At 33.7% G+C, this 23090-nt stretch overlaps 1 protein-coding gene across 5 annotated transcripts in view; it reads right to left on the bottom strand.

Annotated features, from left to right (window-relative positions):
- Positions 1-22579, bottom strand: part of LOC132719314 (carboxypeptidase A5-like) — a 70942-nt gene extending 48363 nt beyond the window's left edge. For 2 of the 5 annotated variants that reach the window (XM_060703083.1, XM_060703079.1), the window contains exon 1: positions 22439-22579. The gene's annotated coding sequence lies outside the window, so the exon portion shown is untranslated. Of the gene's footprint in view, positions 1-9128; positions 11345-21256; positions 21418-22438 lie in introns of those variants that run through there. The other 3 variants (XM_060703081.1, XM_060703080.1, XM_060703082.1) reach the window with 3 other exon arrangements.
- Between the last annotated feature and the right edge of the window lie 511 nt (positions 22580-23090).

Below are 23090 nucleotides of genomic sequence, written 5' to 3'. Positions count from 1 at the left end.
ATGTGTGTCAGATGATATTATTGTACATTTTATTATCTTCTGTAATGCAAATGAAAATTTACGGAGTGCCATGTTAAATCGTTTCATTACAGTGTTTGGGCTAGGTCTATTCTCAAATCTAAGGTCGCAGAGCCCTCGTGAACAATGTATTACTTTGCTCAGATCGGCAATAATGGTATGTAATAACGCTTTCTTGAATTGTTGGCTAGTGAGGTATATCAATGCCATGGTACCCCAAACATTAACTTAGGTTCTATAGTGAAACTATGTGACAACCTATAATATATTATATTTTACATGTTTTAGGTATGCTGTAATTGCAAATTGTACTTTTAGCTTTGCCTCTGTTTGCTTTAAGTCTCAAACTTAGTTTGTAGTTACGCAATTTTTTTTCTTTTTATGTTAGAGTATACAATGTGCTATGAGTGCACACATGTAGTCTGATTTATTTTTGCGTCTGTATTGTTATGCCTTAAAATTAACGATGTATGCTTATATAAACTTAAATGTCATTGTCACAAACAGATAAACGATCTGGCATTTATGATTTTGCTATATTAAGTTTCTTTTTCTGATATACATTATGTTTGTCGAAATTTTTTCATATAAAGAAACATCTCAGACATCCCATCCTTTTGCTGTCCAGCTTAATGTTTTCGTTTCGTACTTAAGCAGGCTGTTGTTAAAGGTATTACTATATTGACGCTATTTTTGTTTGTTTCAGTCTATTAAGTTTCGATCAATAATTTCGAAATAGACTGTTCTATCAAATAAAACTTTGCATTTACCACCAAAAAGTAGTGTCTCTTATGTTCTCACTTATCTTCAATATTTTGACTATTATTATTGAAGAGTTATATTAAATGTTACCCTGGTATAGGTAGCACAAATGTAACTAAATAAATATTCTACTAAGTAATGAAATCTTACTTCAGTCCGTAGTCTTTGGCCTCTTTACTGACACTAAATATTTGCATCTGTTAAATATGTGTACGTGTTATCAAAATACATTTGTGAACTCTCAAAAATTAGTACTATGTTATTGATATTTGATTAGTTTAGTTTGTTGACATACTACTGTATTATGTTTGTTGAATTGTCATAATTTTGTATATATGTGTGATATTTATATGTATGCTTGTTCTGCTCTTCATTCAATGGAGGAATAAAAGATATATATAATAAGATTTTTCTCTTTTTAGCTGCGGTGACCTAGTTTTTCATCCGAGATGACCCATGTTCATACTCATCCAAGCAATGACCTAGAAAAGCATCCTGACCAAGTTTGATGATAATTGAGTCAAAAATGTGACTACTAGAATGTTAACAAGGTTTTTCCATATTTGGGCGGTGTGACCTAGTTTTTGAGCCAAGGTGACCAATATTCGAATTGACCTAGAAATTATTAAAACAAATTTTCAGACCAATTTACAGGATATTTGGATCAAAACAGTTGCCACTAGAGTGTGAACAAGATTTTTCTATTTTTAGCTCCTGTGACCTAGTTTTTCATCCGAAATGACCCATGTTCAAACTAATCCAAGCAATTACCTAGACAAGCATCCTGACCAAGTTTGATGACACTCGAGTCAAAAATGTGAGCACTAGAGTGTAAACAAGGTTTTTCTATTTTTAGCCCCTGTGACCTAGTTTTTCATGCGAGATGACCCATGTTCAAACTCATCCAAGGTGTCACCTAGACAAGCATCTTGACCAAGTTTGATGATGATTGAGTCAAAAATGTAACCGCTTTAGTATTAACAAGGTTTTTCTGTTTTTAGCTCCGGTGACCTAGTTTTTCATCCGAGATGACCCATGTGCGAACTCATCCGAGCTATCACCTAGACAAGCATCCTGACCCAGTTTGATGATGATTGAGGCAAAAATGTGACCGCTAGAGTGTTAAAAAACAAGTGTGGACGGACGAAGGACAACGGACGACAGAAGACGGACATTCAACGCTGCTAAAAGCTCACCCTGAGCTAGCTCAGGTGAGCTAAAAATGAAAATTTCAATAATTTGACATTCAAAGTCAAGGTCATTTATGAGTGAAGGTCAAGGTCTGTCTGGTTATTTTGAAGGGCTATCCTTGAAGATTATTATGATTAAGTTTAAAGACAATCCATTCAAAAACAAGAATTTGTAACAGAGTTACCAACGTCCCCCGCCTCGGGGAAGTTTTATATGAAACATAAAATTGTGCTATTTCAAAAGATTGGGGTATGGATCTCAGGACTTTCAGTCCAAAATTATGATCAATACTAGATCTGCAAATGCAACAATAAATTTATTAAAGAAATACTAGTAAAATGAAACACGGAATTTTAAAATCTACCATGTTAACCTTTGACCTTGGAGGTGAGCATGTGAGCATGTATTAAGCATGACGTATCATCATATCATTTGTGACTATTTGTGCCACGTATTTTCAAATTGAAAAAGTTATGGACGGGAAACAAAATATACCATATAACAGACTCTGTTCACCTCTTACCTCTAAGTGTGACCTTGACCTTGGAGGTAGGGGTGCAGGTGTTACACCTGATATATTGTCTTATTATTGCGACTTCCCAAAGAAGTTCTAGATCAGACACAAAATATACCTTAAAGCAGACTATAATAACTCAATTTAACCTCTAAGTGTGACCTTGAACTTGGAGGTAGGGATGCAGGTGTTGCGCATGACACATCGTCTTATTATAGTGACTATTTGTGGCAAGTATTTACAAAATCCTTTGATCTATGAAAAAGTTATGGACTGGACACAAAATATACCCTGTAACAGACTATGTTAATCTTTGACCTCCAAGTGTGACCTTGACCTTGGAGGTAGGTGACCGGTTGTTGCACATGACACATCATCTCATTATTATGAACAATTGTGGCAAGTATTTACAAAATCCCTTCAAAGATAAGAAAGTTATGGACCGGACACGACATATACCATCAAATAGACAATGTTGACCTGGGGTCTGGTTGTTGTGCATGACACATCGTCTTATTATAACAAACATTTGTGCCAAGTTATTTCAGATTCCTTTGATAAATGACAAAGTTATGGACCGGACATGAAAGTGTGACGGACTGTCGTACTGACGGACATACAGACAGACGGACGGAGCTTATTACCATATCCCCCTTTTTCTTCGAAAAGGCGGGGGACAATAACAAAGTTACAGCCAATTATAGCCAAAAAAATGACAATTTAAATAATTTGACATATAAAGTCAAGGTCATCTATGAGTGAAGGTCAAGGTCTGTCTGGTTATTTTTAAGGGATTATTAGAAGATTATTATTTTCAAGTTTGAGGACAATCCATTCAAAAATAACAAAGTTACAGCAAATAATAGCAAGAACAAGCAAAATTTGGACTTTTGACCTAGAAGGTCAAGGTCATTTATGGATGAAGGTCAAGGTTAGTGTGGTCTACTGAAAGGTCTTGTCCCAAGGGTTGTTGTGGCATGTATGAAGACAATACACAAAGAAATAAAAAAGTTATGATCCAGGTACAAGTTTGCGGACGGCAACGGGAACGGCAACGCAAAAAAAAAAAGTAGAGCTAAAAATGAACAAAGGGTAATAACTCCAAAATTAGACAAGACTGTGTTTAGCAGTTCTACCCAATGAGATCTATCTCCCTTCAAAGTTTCATGTTGATACATGTATCTCTAATAGTTTTAGAGTTATGTCCCGGACAAAAGTCAAAAAGTAACAAGAAATGTCGAACGACACATATGCCCCCCTTTCTAGCCCTTGACTCACATTATTTGTATTTTGTAAAAGAAACTTGCCATAAATGGGTACATGGAAGTGTTCAGTTATGGAAAAAAGAAAAATAATGAAGACTTAGTGATAAATAGTTTTCAAGATAATGAGCGGACACTATTCTGACATTTAAGCCCACAATTTAGACCACCATCGGGACTGGACCAAAGTGGTCTTTATTGCAGGGTGGTCTTATATGTGAATATTCTTATCACTGCTAACATACTTTATGTCCATGGTCTATTTTAGTCATTTTGTATGAAAAAACAATATGTATCTTAACCTACAAATACAATATAAAGGACACTATACAAGTATGCTATGATATTTAATCTCATCAGAGGAAAACATATTTCTGAAGAAATTTATCATTAATTCCTATTGGTCCATGGGTGCTAGTAAAAAATTTGGAAAAACCTGAAAACTGTAATTCATGATCATTTTTCTACATAATCTTATTCTAATAGTAAAGTAGAAATGTGTCCACCGATTTGTCTCTAGGTCAAAATTTTTTTTTGGGCTACATGTGCCCAAGTTGAAAACTAAAAATCTTTTATTAAGTAAAGGGCAAATACTACAAATACTGAATAAATCCACAAGATTCCCCAAGGTACATAAGTACACATGCTGACCAACATTCTTCTAAACTTTCAGGCCTACAGGTCAAATACTTTTTGAGTAATGTGCAACACAATTTGAATATTGTAAATTTTTACTAAGTCAAGGGCAAAAACTCTAAAAATACTAAAAATATCCACATGAAAATACCCAGGTGCACAACTACACATGCTGAGCAACATTCCTGTAATGGTTTCATGTACTTTTTTAGTTACGTGCAACACAAGTTGAAAATTGGAAATTTTTTACTAATTCAAGGGCAATAACTCTAAAAATACTAAATATATCCACACAAAAATACCCAGGTGCACAACTACACATGCTGATCAACATTCCTGTAAGGTTTCATGACTCTAGGTCAAATATTTTTTGAGTTACCTGCGACACAAGTTGAAAATTGCAAATTTTTACTAAGTCAAGGGCAATAACTCTAAAAATATCCACACGAAAATACCCAGGTGCACAACTACACATGCTGAGCAACATTCTTGTAAGGTTTCATGACTCTAGGTCAAATACTTTTTTAGTTACGTGCGACACAAGTTGAAAATTGGAAATTTTTACTAAGTCAAGGGCAATAACTCTAAAAATACTAAAAATATCCACACGAAAATACCCAGGTGCACAACTTCACATGCTGATCAACATTCCTGTAAGGTTTCATGACTCTAGGTCAATTACTTTTTGAGCTACGTGCGACACAAAAAGAGAACGGACGGACAAGGGTAAATCTAAACATGATGAAATTTGTCACTAAAAACCTGAACTTCAGGCATATGCCTGAAAACATGGAACTTAAGTTAAGCTCAAGAAACTGTTTTCAGTTTTAAGGTAAAAGTGAACTCGACCTTTGACCTTGTGACCCCAAAATCAATAAGGGTCTTCTACCCAATATGGACAATCATCCTATGAAGTTTGAATATTGTGGGCCAAATGGAACTTAAGTTATGCTCCGGAAACCAAATTGCTAACGGACTGACGTACTCACAAAATGGTACTTATGTGACTTTTCCTTTGATCTTTTTGGCCATTTTTAGTCACACAAGGCTTAACAAGAGCACCGCTAGGCGGAGCATTATATGCCCGAAAGTGTTTTTTTTTCATTTGTAAGACATGGGAATGAAATACAGTATTACCTCCTTCAAAAAGCAATTCTCCTTTATTGCTGAAGAACCTTCATATATATATAGTTGCTGCTTTCAAAGTATCACCATCAAGAAACCACAACTTTCAGTATAAAGATCATTGTGACCCTGACCTTTGACCTTATGACCCTAAAATCAATAGGGGTCATGTATTTGACATGGCTGTTCATCCTATAAAATTTTACAGCTGTAGGTTGATGAATACTTAAGTTATTGAGCAAAACTGTTTTCAGTTTTAAGGTAATAGTGACCTTGACCTTTGACCTTGTGACCCCAAAATCAATAGGGGTCTTCTACCCAATATGGACAATCATCCTATTAAGTTTGAATATTGTGGGCCGAATGGAACTTAAGTTATGCTCCGGAAACCAAATTGCTAACGGTTGGACGTACTCACAAAATGGTACTTATGTGACTTTTCCTTTGATCTTTTTGGCCATTTTTAGTCACACAAGGCTTAACAAGAGCACAGCTAGGCGGAGCATTATATGCCCGAAAGTGTTTTTTTTTAAATTTGTAAGACATGGGAATGAAATACAGTATTACCTCCTTCAAAAAGCAATCCTCCTTTATAGCTGAAGAACATTCATATATATATAGTTGCTGCTTTCAAAGTATCACCATCAAACCACAACTTTCAGTATAAAGATCATTGTGACCCTGACCTTTGACCTTATGACCCTAAAATCAATAGGGGTCATGTGTTGGACATGGCTGTTCCGCCTATAAAATTTTACAGCTGTTTACTAGTACTTAAGTAATTTAGCGTTTCATATTTAAGGTAATAGTGACCTTGACCTTTTGACCTTGTGACCCATAAATCAATAAGGGTCTTTTACATAATATGGGCACTCATTCTATTAAGTTTGAATATAATGGGCCGAATGGAACTTAAGTTATGCTCCGGAAACCAAATTGCTAACGGTTGGACGTACTCACAAATGGTACTTATGTGACTTTTCCTTTGATCTTTTTGGCCATTTTTAGTCACACAAGGCTTAACAAGAGCACCGCTAGGCGGAGCATTATATGCCCGAAAGTGTTTTTTTTTAAATTTGTAAGACATGGGAATGAAATACAGTATTACCTCCTTCAAAAAGCAATCCTCCTTTATAGCTGAAGAACATTCATATATATATAGTTGCTGCTTTCAAAGTATCACCATCAAACCACAACTTTCAGTATAAAGATCATTGTGACCCTGACCTTTGACCTTATGACCCTAAAATCAATAGGGGTCATGTATTTGACATGGCTGTTCATCCTATAAAATTTTACAGCTGTAGGTTGATTAATACTTAAGTTATTGAGCAAAACTGTTTTCAGTTTTAAGGTAAAAGTGACCTTGACCTTTGACCTTGTGACCCCAAAATCAATAGGGGTCTTTTACCGAATACGGACAATCATCCTATGAAGTTTGAATACTGTGGGCCAAATGGAACTTAATTTATGCTCCGGAAACCATTTTCAGTTTTAAGGTAATAGTGACCTTGACCTTTGACCTTGTGACTTCATAATCAATAGGGGTCTTCTACCCAATATGGACAATTATCCTATGAAGTTTGAATACTATTGGCCAAATAGAACTTAAGTTATGCTCTGGAAACCATTTTCAGTGTTAGGGTAATAGTGACCTTGACCTTTGACCTTGTGACCCCAAAATCAATAGGGGTCTTCTACCCAATATGGACAATCATCCTATGTAGTTTGAATAATGTGGGCCAAAAAGAACTTAAGTTATGCTCCGGAAACCATTTTCAGTTTAGGGCAATAGTGACCTTGATCTTTGACCTTGTGACCCCAAAATCAATAGGGGTCTTCTACCCAATATAAACAATCATCCTATGAAGTTTGAATACTGTGGGCCAAAAGAAACATAGGTTATGCTCCGGAAACCATTTTCAGTTTTAAGGTAATAGTGCCCTTGACCTTTGGCCTTGTGACCCCAAAATCATAGGGGTCTTCTACCCAATATGGACAATCATCCATGAAGTTTGAATAATGTTGGCCAAATGGAACCTAAGTTATGCTCCGGAAACCAAATTGCTAACGGACGGACGTTCCAACATTTTGGGTTTAGGGGCTATTTTCTTTGTTGTTTTCTTTGTTTTCTTAAGGGCTACTAGCCAATAAACCCTTTGATCATGGAATGAAACTATTGTTCTTGTTCTCTTTACTGTTATATAGCCCCTAAACCCAAAATGTTTGCTCGGACAGGAAAGACGGAGGGATGCCAGGGGGTATAACATAATATGACCGAAATTCTTTCGGGCATATAAAAAAAGACACACAAGTAAAAATGGAATGAATAGGATCAAAAAGAATTTACTGTTACCCATTGGTCTCCAAGTTACACAAGTACCTCTGGGTTCGTACGGACAGACGGACAGAAGTTCTCACAGGACTGCCATTATGTGGCTACTCTATTGTTCTCTCTATTGTTCTTTTTAGCCACACAACAGAAAATAGCCACATAAAAGCATTACGGAATGAATGACATCAAAGAGAAAGAACAGTTACCTATTGTCCCTCTAGCCATAATTACTGTCCTGTGAGTGCGGACAGATGGACATCCAGACAGACGCCAGTGGGTATAACATAATATGCCCAAAATTCTTTCGGGCATATAAAAAGGGGAGATAAATCAGCCTAAATGCAAGATAGAGTTATGGACCTTGGTCAGTGACATACAATTATGACCCTTCATGCATATGTGAAGTTTACATCAAAATCTCTGATAGTTATTGAGATATGTAAAACTTACATGTAAACATTAAACAAGAGACTAAGTAAGAAGGGGGGAGATAAATCAGCCTAAATACATGACACAGATACATGTAAGTGCTGTTCAGTGATCATTATTTATGACCACAAATATACATATGAAGTTTCAAGTTTGTATCTTTAATAGTTTCAGAGATATGCAAAACTTGCATTTAAAACTTAACCAAGAAAAGGAGATTTTTTTTTAGTCCAAAAGGGAGCATAATTCAGCCAAAATACATGGCAGAGTAATGGATCTTGAGATGTGACCTTCAATTATGACCCTTAGTACATGTGTAAAGTTTCAAGTAAATATCTTTGATAGTTCTTAAGACCTTTAACCAAAATTTGTTCGTTTCAAAGGGGCGATAATTCTTCAAATATTGCAGGCAGTTATGCAACTTTGCAAACTGATGTACATTGTTACTATAAAAAAAGTATTGTAAATTTCAATTGAATATCTCAAGCAATAATTGAGATATTTGACTTTACAAAAAACTTTTAACCAACGCCGACGTGGACGCCTATACCGGGGCGACTGCAATAGCTTTCCATATTCTTTGAATAGTTGAGCTAAAAATCTATTTCCTAAACATAACAGTTTATACTTTCACTTTGTTTCAACTGTTCAAAGATCATTAATTTATAGAATCAAAATAGAATTGGTCCAGACCAATATTTTTTTATATACTGAATTTCATATTTTGTTCAATGACTCAATTTACAAATGAAAAACATATGTGAAATTAAGTAACTCAACTAGCTTTTTTACATCAAGCAACACAATGTGACTTTTTACTTATAAATCAAAGGATTTAGACTTATATGTGACTTACCTGTGACTAAATAAGTCACTTATATGTTACTTATAAGTTCAGCTTGAAAATGTAAACGTGATTTTATCAAACACAAAATTTAACATTTTGACCATAAAAATGTGTCTTCAAAGTAGGTCATTATAAACATCCAGTCGACAACTCAATTTACCGGACATTGTGTTTCAAAAAACATTTTGAAGCTGACTGCATTGAAATTAATCTTTAAATAATCAGCTAGAACTGTTGAATGGCAGGATTTAGATATTGGAAAACACAAAGATGTCACTAAAAATAGACACAGCATTCCATGCTTGTTACAAAGAGGCCTATATTTTGGGTGTAATGGAAATTAACATTATTAACTCAATTAATTTTAAATCATTAAAGTATTAAATTGTTTGATATTCAATTTGAATTCTTTTCTTTGTCATATGTGTATACAGTTTCGTTTTGGTCATCATGAAGCCTGTAAAAGCCAGAACAAGCCTGCATAAAAGCCAAATCAGTCAATTATTTACATTATATATAGTTTCCTTCCTTGTCTTATACTTAGTTATAGATATGATTTTTAATTTGCATTTCTTTGTTAAAGATAACAAGGAAATACTGTTTGGACTAAATTTAAATAAATTATATCCTGGTTGTACTTTCTACCGGGAATGTAAGCCTTATTTGGCCCGCCACCATATACTGTATTCCTAGAAATGTTCGCGGATACAATACTTCCCGTTTTTCACAACGTCGGCATTTTCGCGGAGAAAAACTTTCACGGATTTGTAGTAACCGCGAATTCCGCGAATATTAAGTCGCTACAGCCTGAATTACAGCTTTTTTATGCTACGGTATAAACCTACATGTATTTGATTTTCCATTTATGAATGTCACATAAATAATTCAGCAATTCATGCAATTCATGATTGACCTTAAAATCTATAAACCAGAACAAGTGTATTACTCAAAGGTAGCAGAAAATTTCCCGGTTTTGTTTTTTGTTTTTTCCCCGGTCCAGACGTCTGGATTTTAAATTATATAACGGTTATGTTGTGCTACTTTAACAGTATTGGACTGTACATCGCTTTCATTATAACAACATTACAGCTGTTTATCAATGTAGCTATTGTACTTTAAAGCTACATTAAATAAATATGTAAAAATATTTTGCCGTCGGCCTAAAAATCAAACATTCTACAGTTTCTTTAACCTGTTTAATAGTATTGTTGTAACTTGTAAATCTCATCAAATATTGTTCATAAATTAGGATTTTAAACGGGAAACCCCACGGTAACACTAAAGTTTGTATACGAATTTTAACATGCAAATGAAGACTATAATTAGCTCGTGTATGCGCTACGTCACAGTTTTATAGTTGGTATCCGGAACACAGCAAATGTGATATTTTCTTGTGCAAACACACTTTAACCGTTTTTGCTTTACGGTGCACTAAACCTGGGGTTCAGTAAAAGTAATCATCTCGTAAAAAGATTAAATTTGATTTAAAACATCGGTTACAATGCGGAAATATACCGTTAAACTAGGACTGCCACTTATAGTCATTTTTGTTGATTTAATATTGATGTACGGATGATCCGAAGGCGGATTTTCTCATGCAAACAGAAATCGTACTTCCCATTTCGCTTTTAAGTAAATCTAAAGAACGAAAATTAAACATCGAGCGGACAGGAAAGAATTAATGCCAGAGGTAAAAAAAATGCTCAAAAATCATTTGAAGAAGGTAAAACAATTGATTTTGTATCAAATACTTTAAATGTGCCTAAATCGACCGTTGGAAGTTTAAAGAAGAGAATTGAGCAGAGAGATTCTATAGAAAATATTCCACGAAGTGGTAGAAAACCAACTGTGACAGCAAGGGAGTATAGGAGGTTAGAAAGGTTAGTTAAAAGGAATAGGAGAGACAGTTTACAAGATATAACAACTAAATTTAAAGAAAACAGAGACAGGCCACTAGCTAAAAGGACATTACAATTTTATTTACATAAGCATGGATTTAGGCGACGAGTAGCAAGGAAGAAACTGACTATCCGGGAGGTTGATCGCAGGAAACGGTTGTCATGGTGCTGAGAAAAGAGGAAACTTCAGGGTTTTTTTCCAGGATTTTGGAAACATGACCCATACCCATGGAATTGGGAACAATAGCAATATTTTGTTAAAAATTGGGGGAAAATGCATTACTTAAATTTTGCAGTCAGTGTTTTTTTCACCAAAATATTCGGCGAAATTTGGCCCCATTGCCCCCTCAAAAGTTTTCCCCCCCCCCCCTCAAAGCCTTACTTTTCCCCTATATGGCAGCCCGAAATTTGCTGCAATGAATATCATTTTATTTTGCAACTAACTGCTGAAAAATGTTTTATTTTATGCCTGTAAGAGTTACTGTTAAGCAAGGTTGTTTACAAATCGTTCTCTGGTAGGTAAGTGGAGCTACTCCCGGCGTCCCAACAAATTTAACATGCGACACATCAATATTTTAGATCCATATATTAAAAAAAGAGGGCCATGATGGCCCTAGATCGCTCACCTGACTTATCAAACTCATCCAAACAATTACCTAGACAAGCATTCTGACCAAGTCTCATGACAGGTGATTCAAAAATGTGACCACTACAGTGTTAACAACTAACAAGGATTATCCATATTTGAGCAGTGCGACCTAGTTTTTTACCCAGGTGACACATATTCAAACTTGACCTAGAAATCATCAAAACAAACTTTCAGACCATTTCCAGGATACTTGGATCAAAACAGTAGCAACTAGAGTGTTAACAAGATTTTTCTATTTTTAGCTCCGGTGACCTACCCGTGCAGAAAATATTTCCTGTTCTCAGGAAGTCCCAGGAAATCCCAGGATTATCCCAGGATTTGTTTCCTACCTCTTAACAAAAGTCCTGTTTACAGGATATCTCAAGACTTTTGAAGATACTGAACAGGACAAAACAGGAATTGTCAGGACTTTAATCTTACCAACAGGAAAAAACAGGAATTCTCAGGACTTTTATTTTCAAATATGTCCTGAGGACAGGAATTATCAGGACTTCATTTGTAGTGAAGTCCTTTAGTCAAAGACAAGAAAGATATTTTCTTAGAAAGCCTTTCTGTAAAGTGAAAAGTAAGAAGTCTTGTTAATTCCTGTTCTTTGGACAGAGGAATAAATGAAATAACTTTTGTGAGACTTTTTATTACTAAGCAAAGCTGAACAAAATGCTAAGTATAAAAACATGAGAAAAATTGATAAAATATATTGAAGTCGGTTTGTAATAGTTTTCTTTAAACACAATGCGTATCAAAATACTCAGAATTTAAAATTCTATAATCTTAGACCTTTAAATCAAAAACAATTAAGATTTTTTTCAAAAAAAGAGAAAAAGTTGCTAATTGATTTTTGAACATAGCAAGGAAATTTTATTTTATATTTAATAAGATATTGTAATAGAGAAAATCAAATATACATGTATATAACCTGCAGATAATTTTGGCACAGATTCTGAGCGGAATTATTACTAAGGGACAGAATTGGCATGGAATCAGTGATTTCTGTGTGGACCATGGACACAAATGAAATTCTATGTCATTCCATTTCAAAACAAAAACAATTCACATAAAAGTTACCCAAAGCATTATTCTTGTTTTTTTTTTGCACTTACAAACATTGAAATGTATATGTTTTCAACCTATTGTACTTCTTACAGTACTTTTTTACTCAAGTTTGAAATTTTACCAAGAGAGACAGGTGTACTTTTTTTTAGACATTTAGGCCTGTATTTTAGATATTTAACAGAAATAAAACAGCTCATGAAACTGTCCTTTTTATCTATTTCAAATCAAGGAACCAATATGCCTGATAATTGCATACATTTAGGATAAAGAAGTACTTAGATATTACACCACACAGATCAAAGATCTGATAAAACTGGCCACCTTTGTTCTCCCACCATATGTGCATGACTAATTTACTCCCTGGTCATTCCTACAAATCAGACTGTTCCATGTGATTATTTTGGGGAGAGGTAACATTACAAATTTGAATGCTATGCAGAATATGTCTAGGACATTGCATTTTTTCTTCTTTATTTAATTCAGGATTTTTTAAATCTACTTATCTATTAGCTATTTGATGTGGTTTTTTACATTCAATGAATGTTATATAAAATGATAACTGCTTTAATTTTTGGATTAACCCTGTTTTACCTAATGATGTACCTGTCCAGTTTGAATGGTCAGCTAGAAGCTTGGAAATAGTGTAAATTACAGAGGATGTACTTCATGTTTAAGCAATTTTGGAGATATAGTTTTGTTTAAGATGTTAAGGTGTTTAAGTTTAATAAGTATAGTTATGGTTAATAAGAATGACAAGAATCAGAATCACCTGGGACAAGGAGATATACAACAGAATCAGGTAATTAAACCTTTAGTTACATTTATACAGAAACAGATTATACATGTATATCAAACAATCAAGGTAGCAAACTAAAATTTGTAACCACTTCATACATTTGATTTATTAATAATTGATTTAAATCTAGATTTGATTGTCAAATTAATTTCTACCATATATAATATACAAAATAGCATATCAATAGATAGATTGTCTTTTTCATTTCTGCAAGTTAAAATAATGTGAAACAAATTTAAATTATGAGGACTGAATGGTACCTGTTCTATACACACCTGTCAGTAAGTTTTGTGCAGCTGAATAAGACTGGGTGAGACAACATAATCATTTATCATTTTATGTGTTGTTTTAAATGGAAAAATCTGATATTAGATTTCACACAAATTGCAGGCTTAAAAGTGGGACCAGTTCTGAGTCTGACTGAGATGCTAGGTGAATAATGATGTGCAGTATTGAGCCCCAAAAGGTATGCTTTATTTTTTTTAAATCTCTATATTTGACTATTCTAAATCTTTCCCTGAAGAAAAATAGTTCATTGCAAAATATTTGAAACCATTTGTTATCTTTCTTTTAAAATTCTTATTTTAATGAAAGTTGCATTTGGGTTCATTTTACATCCAATTAAGCAACAAATTATTCTGCAACCAACTAGTACTAAGCATTATAAGTGTAAAGTTTCTTTCTCAAGGAAACAATGGCTTGTTGACAGGGTTTAAACCAATATGGCAAGCAACCCTTAGATTACTGGTCAGTATGTTAACCTGCATTTGGCCATGCCACCACTTGTGTTTATATTGCATGTAAAGTTTCATGACATCACTGCTTATTTGATATTACAAAACTTTAATTTCAACAAAACCTTTTTCTTCTCCATTACAATGAACAAATCTTATTTTTGAAATAAAAGACAATAACTAATCAGAACACATCTCTTTTTTAAAGAAAGAAGTCAAAGTCTTATTGTAGGCAGGTTAAATGCAGGGTGATTATGTCATTTCTTAAAAATCACTTGAACAACTTCAACTCCTGCTTCATATGTATTAGGAACCTTTTTCTTCTCGTGATATTATATGTACATTTTTGTTAAATTTGATCATGCTAAGGGGGCTAGACTTTGGTTTATTTATACAAACACATTATGATAAATAATTGTTACACTGCTTAAAAGAATAGAACTGTACTTGAGAGTCACTCAGTATTGCTGAACATGTCTTTTTTTCCAGAAATAATGAAGAAGTCCGAGTGTCAGTCAGAGTGCCAATTAACTGTTCAAGTCTGGGAGATAGTCAGCTGGGAGAAAATGACAGTTATCCTGAGAGCAAAATGATGTAAATGCCATGCAGGGAAAGTTTGTTAACTTGTGAATCAAAACAAGTTTCTTAAGATGCAATCACAATCATTTTTTACAGTGTATTTTTTCTCAAATCTATAAACTTTCCTGGATCTTAAGTTCTAATTTGCTGACATTGGTAATGGTGTGTGATTTTATTCATAATATGTTTGTCTTTTGTTCTAACCACTTCAATTATATGTAATAATCATATAAACTGTAAAATATGATGAAATATTAAAATAAATATTTTTAAACTTACTAAATTTGTACATTAAATTAGTATTTCAAAGCAGCATTTATTACAATATCAGCTTTTACTGTTTTCTACATTTCTAAATGTCTGTCCTGGGGACAGGACATTTATTAGATAATGAGACTGTCCTGGGAACAGGACTTTCCTGGGATTATAGATTGTCCTAGGAACAGGACATTCCTGGGATTATGGGATTGTCCTGTGAACAGGACATTCCTGGGATTATAGATTGTCCTAGGAACAGGACATTCCTGGGATTAGTGGGATTGTCCTGGGAACAGGACATTCCTGGGATTAAAGATTGTCCTAGGAACAGGACATTCCTGGGATTAGTGGGATTGTCCTGGGAACAGGACATTCCTGGGATTATAGATTGTCCTGGGAACAGGACATTCATGGGATTATGGATTGTCCTGGGAACAGGACATTCCTGTGATTATGGGATTGTCCTGGGAACAGGACTTTCCTGGGATTATAAGACTGTCCTGAGAACAAGACAATATTCCTGGGATAGCAGAGCAATATTTTTTTACTGTTTTTTCCTGTCTTCAAGAAATTCCTGGGATTGTCCAGTCCCATTTAACGGCGTGAAAAAAATCTCAGGATTATCTCAGGAAATCCTGGGATTTTTCCAGGACAAATTCCTGAGACTTCTCAGGAATTCCTGGGATAGTCCCAGGACTTCTTGTTCATTTTCTGCACGGGTAGTTCCACATGCGATTTCGAACTCATCCAAGCAATTACCTAGACAAGCATCCTGACCAAGTTTGATGATAATTGAGTCGAAAATGTGACCACTAGAATGTTAACAAGGTTTTTCCATATTTGGGCGGTGTGACCTAGTTTTTCATCCAAGATGACCCATGTTTGAATTTGACTTAGAAATCATCAAAACAAACTTTCAGACCAATTAACAGAATATTTGGATCACAACAGTAGCCACTAGAGTGTTAACAAGATTTTTCTATTTTTAGCTCCGGTGACCTACTTTTTCATCCGAGATGACCCATGTTCAATTTATTCCCAGCAAAGACCAAGACAAGTTTCCTGATCAAGTTTGATGACAATTGAGTCAAAATTGTGACCACTAGAGTGTTAACAAGGTTTTTCTTTTTTTAGCTCCTGTGACCTAGTTTTTCATCTGAGATGACCCATGCTCGAACTATTGTAACCTCGAACCACCTAATTTGCATACCAAAACAAATTTCATCTTGAAAAGGTATCTTGTCATAGATTATTTTAAACTTGTTACCGGAAGTACAGTATCGGTAACGATTTTGTTTACAAACTGTCAAATTTCTGACTTAGTCTTTTTGGGCACATTATTCGGTATTTCGTATATTTGATGGCACTTTTTAGTAATAGATAATCGATCTGACCTCGAGCTATTATAGTTTTTCACATATATGCCATTTATTTATGCTGAAATCGTTACAGTATTTATTTATTCATGCATTTGGTCTGAATCCCAGCCACGGTTATTGTTAAGGCCCTTTACAAAAATAAATCATAATTTAAACCGAAAGGTATGACTTTGTCCTGAATTTAGTTAGTTTTCCATGTGTTATTTTTAATTGGCCGCTACCAGGCTTGTTGTTTATGCTACCAGTAAACTGTTTTACTATTTATTTACGTTAATACTGATTAACTTTAGCAATTTATTTGAATAATTGCTGATGTAGTACCCTTGCACATTGAAGTAAAAAGTACCCATTAAAACAACCGGACTATAAAATCTGAGAAAACTGGTTAAGAGAGTAAAACAGGTGATAGTCGAGAGAAAAGTCATACACACGATACAGGGGCGCTACACTATTTATAGCTCCTGTGACCTAGATTTTCATCGGAGATAACCCATGTTCAAACTCATCCAAGCAATTGACTAAACAAGCATCCTGACAAAGTTTGATGATGATTGGTTCAAAAATGTGACTGCTAGAGTGTTCACAAGCAATTGTGGACGTACGACGGACGACGGACATTCACCGATCCTAATAGCTCACCCTGAGCAAGCTCAGGTGAGCTAAAAAAAGAGACGTATTTTAAACTTGTGTTGCAAGAGTTGCTCCCCTTTTCCACCGCAAAGAAAACAATATAAAATAAGTAAACAAATAAAATTCCCCTACTGCATTTTTCCCCCTCCAAAGGGCACCCCAAAAGTGAAAAAAAAACACTGCCAGTGATGAATTGAATACAAAGAATAACTGTCTAGGATGGCATCTTCAAATATTTAAGAACCATTACATTGAAGAAGTTCTTATTCTCAAAGATTTTATATTTGTTATTCAATATTTTTATTTTGTAACTTTCAATTGGAAATTTTTTCCTGTGGATTGGGAAAATAATATACTATTTGGGAATACGACCAAATATCGGCTATAAAATAACACACACAAAAATCCCTGAACTTACTGTTGAAGGTCATTGGAAGAAAGTAATATTCTCTGATGAGTCGAAAATTATTGTTGGGAAAGATTCTTGGATATATATCTGGAGAAAAAGGGTTGAGGGGTGGAGACCAGACCTGGGGTGAGTAACCAGAAGCATTCGTTAGAGTTACGATCATCGTTAAGCCTTGGTTAAGCTCTAGTTACCAAAACGTTCGTTATACCAAAAATTGTAACGAAACTGTCGTTAAATAACGAATACCTCTGAGTACACGTTAGACCTTCGTTGAAGGAAAAACAACGGGTGAAGCTCTTTCAAGAAACTTTTTATGAATATATATTATTTCTTATAGCGTATTTTCTTTCTATTTCCCTGATAATAAGTTTTTGATATGGTGTTACAATATGTATATGTCTTAATGTGTAAAGTTATTATTATTGAATTATTTATTCATTTATTTATTTATTTTTATTATTATTATTATTATTATTATTATTATTATTACTGCATTCATTTTCAAAATAATACGTTAAAGTGACATAATGCCCAACCAATGGTATGTAGTGAGAGAACGGATGAAGATCAAAATAAGTTTTCATTTTGTCATAATTCCTTTTAATTCTATAATTTAGTTCACATAAACAATAAATAACTCACAGATCCAAACGAAATTTCTGTTAATATCTATTAGAATTTACCTTTAGCACTGAGTTAAACAATAATAATAAATTGCACATACCATACTCATTAAACTTGAGTGAGCATTTCTTTCATAAATGATTTTTAGAATAATTCCAAATATCTTTATACAAATGATTTTGTTTTCTCATTCCGCAGACAATGGCCGCCATGCTGCTAGAGTATTTAGATAACTGACATACTTTGGACTCTCAAATATTTGAATTTTTCTAAGGAGGTTGATTTATTTCATTAATACACGCCTTAGCTATCTTATGTGATAGTATTTTTTCTTATCTGTGTCATTTCCTCATATTTCCTTATTTCTCTAAACAAGCTAACACTATTAATTTTGTATTGCATGTTTAACTACGCATAACATTCTTTCATGTATGGAATCAAATATATATAATATTACATTAAAGTTTCTGCTTTCAAGTTTTTAATACTTAAAAGACTTATACTAGTTCTATGTACAAAGTGAAATTAAGGAATTCAGCATAAACACATTCATGTACAATGAAAGAGCGTAACACAGTATATGGATAAATTTTGACGTTTTTGGTAATAATGAAATTCATCTGAGTATATTAATAAAACCATTATATACGTTTCATATGGTTTAAATTAATGGTTTACCTCTATTTTCATGAAAAGTAAAGATAATTAATCGAAACTTGCTTTGTTTCCCAATGTAATTTTAAATTTTCACCAGTGTGTAACAAAGGTTATGTAAAGAACGTTTTACAGAAAAAGCAGTTCATTCTTTAAAATAAAAAAAATTACATTACTATTTAGCGTCAATATTTTTGAAAGAGTTCTTCGCAAGCATCGATTAAGATATAAGCGAAGATATTATTGCCATTGGCCAATTGTCATAAAGTTTTGAACTATTTTATTACCTTATTCTTAAAAAAATATTTCACATTTATTAAAAAATTGATACTTTGCCTTTAAAAGGAAATATAATTTACAATGTCTCTTAAATTGTATATAAATCTTTATTTATGTACATTTCATCACAAAGAAATATCAAATCATATATTTATATTATTTATTTAGCAGATAAGAGATTATTTTACCTTTTTCTATCATTGTATATTTATCTCGAAAAGTATCCAAGTGTTATTGTTTTTTATTTACTTTGCACTTTAAGATTTACTCTTAAATAGTGTACTCCTCTTTTTCATCACACACATATATAACCTGTCAAGACCGAAATATCCTACATCTTAAAAATGAGGCAATGAACGTATATCTTGTCTCTCCTTTTGTATTTTGTTGTTAATCCAAAATGTTCAGTTGTTTCCTGTCTATATATTTTGCTAGAACGTTGTATAATGTTAAACTTTATTGCATTGTATTGTTTTGTATTGTATTGTATTGATAAATTTAATTAATCTATACATCTGTATTAAAGAACATACAAATTCCATTAAACATTTTTATGTATATTGCAGATATTTTCTGATGATATATCTGTGATATAAACATGTATATTTAATTACGTTTAAAACAGTTTATCATCAACACTATAATATCTTTTTTTTATTATTTGAAATAACGTTCTATATAAAGTATAATTACCCGTGCTCGTACTATAAATGACGTCATTAAAATGTAACGTGACTTTGTCTTCAAAGTTTATTTTAATTCATTGAAAATTTGTATTTAAATTGTATTGTTTATGCATTTCTATCAATGTATTATCACACTTAGTATGATGATGTACTATGTACATATCAAAATAAAAAAATGTTCTGTTCTGTTCTATTCTCTACTATATACATACATACATACATACAAACAAACAAACAAACATACAAACAAACAAAAAGATTTATAAAGAGTGTCAACTGTTTCTTTGAAGCAGTTGTGCGTTCACAGATATATGGTTGTACATTTGTACAAACATTTTTAAACAATTTATAAACAATTTATAAACAATTATTTGTACGTGCAATGTAATCTATGCAGGAAAAGCTAATAACAGGTGGTGCCAAAATGCGGTGTATACCCTGAACGATTACACAACGATTCCGTTATTGAATTTTACTAACGACTGATTAGCGATATGGTAACGATGCTTTCTGGTTATGCAACAAAAACAATCGTAAAAATAACTAACGTGTTCGTTACGCCATCGCTAACGCTTTCGTTAGCGTGATTTTAACGAAAGCTTCTGGTTACTCACCCCTGGCTGGGACTCGAGGCGTCAAGCCATGCTTCGAACTAATGATATAATAATGATAACGATAATGCGCCAGTCCTCAGCGCCCGCTCAACCCAGGAATTCCTTCATAGGAATGGAATACCAAGAATGAGTTGGCCAGCACAGAGCCCAGATATCAATATTATAGAGAATCTGTGGCTTCTGATAAAAAGAAAACTCCAGGGACGAGTAGGGAGAATAGAAAGATAGAAAGTACAGAAGATCTTTTCCGGGAAATTCAGCGTATATGGACAGATATTACTCCGGCATACATTCAAACCCTCTACCGGTCAATCCCAAGACAATTATTGAGTGTTATTCGACTGAAAGGTCGGCAATCTCGTGGATAAGACACCTATGTATATTTTAGAAGTAAAACTTGTATATAATACACTATAGAAAACGGAATGAACCTTATATACTGGTCGGGGACCATCAACCGGACACTTTTTGAACATTTTTCCATACAGATTTCATAATTTTTAACCTAGAGATAAGAAAGATTGACACATTTCAGCTAGGTTCTTCTCCTAACTAACAAACTAGTTTGTTTATTTCTGATTGTATTGACACTTATATCTGAAGCTTGACAAAGAGGGTATCAAAAGTACCTAAATTGTATACACTAGTGACTACTGTACCATGTGTCCGGACAGATATGTACATGACATTTAATTCAGATAAAAGCTTGGGTGTTTTGATTTTTTATTTTTACATGATATACAATATTTCAGCAACAAATGCTGAAGTTTTGAATATTCCATTGTTTACTCTGCAAATGATTATACAGCTGTAGCTGGTATATGAGGTCAGGCATTGCTTTCTTGACCCCCACATTTCAACGTCAACATTCTTGAAATAGTCATTTAAATATTACCATTTACGGAGGTTGAAATAAATACGTTTCTCTGAAAACTTAGGTATTCACGGTAAGAATAAGTTAAAAATCGTCCATAAAGTGCGGCAACCATTCGAGATATATATTTGCGACACTTAAAATACGAACTTGTTCATTTTATTGACTTTGCTTTGAGTGTAGGAAAACAAAGGGAGGTTTAAAAAGGGTGGCCCCCTTTAAAACCCCCGCTCGGCGAAAAAAATATATATTTTGAATGGTTTTTTTCCAAACAAAAACGTCAAAAAAACTCCAATGTTATTTCCCCTTTTTAAAAAACCCGTTTGATATTGTTTTAAAAAACCCCTTTGGGGTTTTTTAAAATTTCGCTAATCACTAATGATGTACATGGCGGGCCCTATGATATTTCCAAAAATTAAACAAGAGTGATTTTTGTGAAATTGTTTCCCAATAGTCGGGGGTCTAAAAATCCCTAAAATTGTTTCCCAGGACGGGTTTTTTTCGAAAAAAAATCTTTTTTTTTTCTTTTGAAAAAATTATTGAAAAAAATTGTAAAAAACCAAAATTTAAAGGTTAAAACCTTTTCCCAAGTACCCGACTTTTTTTTAAAATTTTTACAGCCCCAAAACCCTCTAGTGTTAAAAGATTTTAAAAATTTATATGTTGCAGTTACATAGGGTTTTGTTCTTTCAGTTTTAATTAGCTTTGGGTCACGTGACTTTCCCAGCAGTGAACCACCCCAGGATAAAAGGGGGAAAAAGAAAAAAATTTAAAAAGACCAGTGCCCTTTAAATCGGAGTTTTAAACTCCCCCGAGGACATTTTTTCAAAAATTAATTTCTAAAAAAATAATTTGGTTTTTAACGCCAAAAAAAAGGGGCCCATTGGGTTTTTGTGGCCCCCCGGAGCCATTTGGGCCCCAAAAAAACCAACTTCTAAATTTTTTTGGTCCCCGGAATTAAACCCTAAAAACCGTTTTTCCCCGGGTTAAAATTTTTTTTGAAGGGAACCCCCAAAACCTTTCGTTTTACTTTTAAATCCCCTATTTTAAAAACTCAATACAGGTCTTCCGGGCCCCATGGACAGACAAAAATGAAAATTACAGTTTGCTTGCAAATAAAATGAAAGAACGTTCATTAAAACTGATACAAAACTGTTTATTTTCTTAATTTCCATGACCATATGAAATAAAAACTGAACATACTCGCAGAAACAACAAAATTTCCGTTTTGAAATGGTTCGAGTCTTCGACAGTTGCGGTAGGCAATGTAAACATTCGAGACGGAAACGGAAGTTAAACAGTGTTAAACTTTTGCGGGTCTATTGGCATTAGACTGCGGCTATTTTTAACATTATGAATGTTCCCAATATTATCAATATCGGACCGCTCCACAGTGACAGTGTTGAGAAAGATTGTTGGATGTACTTTTCTCCGGTCGGATTTAAAGGATCCATGCAAAGGTATGGCACCACTAAAATATCCGATTTCGAATTACGGACCACGGACGTTTCGGACCAGACATTCGGACCTTTTTTTTTGGGTTCTTTTTCGGACCAGTTTTTTGGGAAAATATCGGCCCAGGAGATGGTCTTTTCACCTTTGTTTATGGCCCTTTGGGCCCATAAAATTGGGGACACTTCGGACCAGAACTTTTTTTTTCAACAGACCATTTATTCCTTTTTAATATAATTATAATTATTTGTTATTTCAGGGTGTTTTGAAATTGATTTAATATACATTTAAGAGTTAATTTTTACCAAGTTAAATTGTGTTCTGGCAGGTAATAAAGAACAACGACATCCTTGTCAGTGCAGTTTTTCACACGTTTAAATTGCTAAATAGAACTCGTTTGTGT

This window comes from Ruditapes philippinarum, unplaced genomic scaffold, assembly GCF_026571515.1.
Source record: "Ruditapes philippinarum isolate M1 unplaced genomic scaffold, ASM2657151v2 ctg399_1_1_1_1, whole genome shotgun sequence".
NCBI classification, from domain to species: Eukaryota; Metazoa; Mollusca; class Bivalvia; order Venerida; family Veneridae; genus Ruditapes; species Ruditapes philippinarum.
This window is presented reverse-complemented; position numbering and strand designations above follow the sequence as displayed.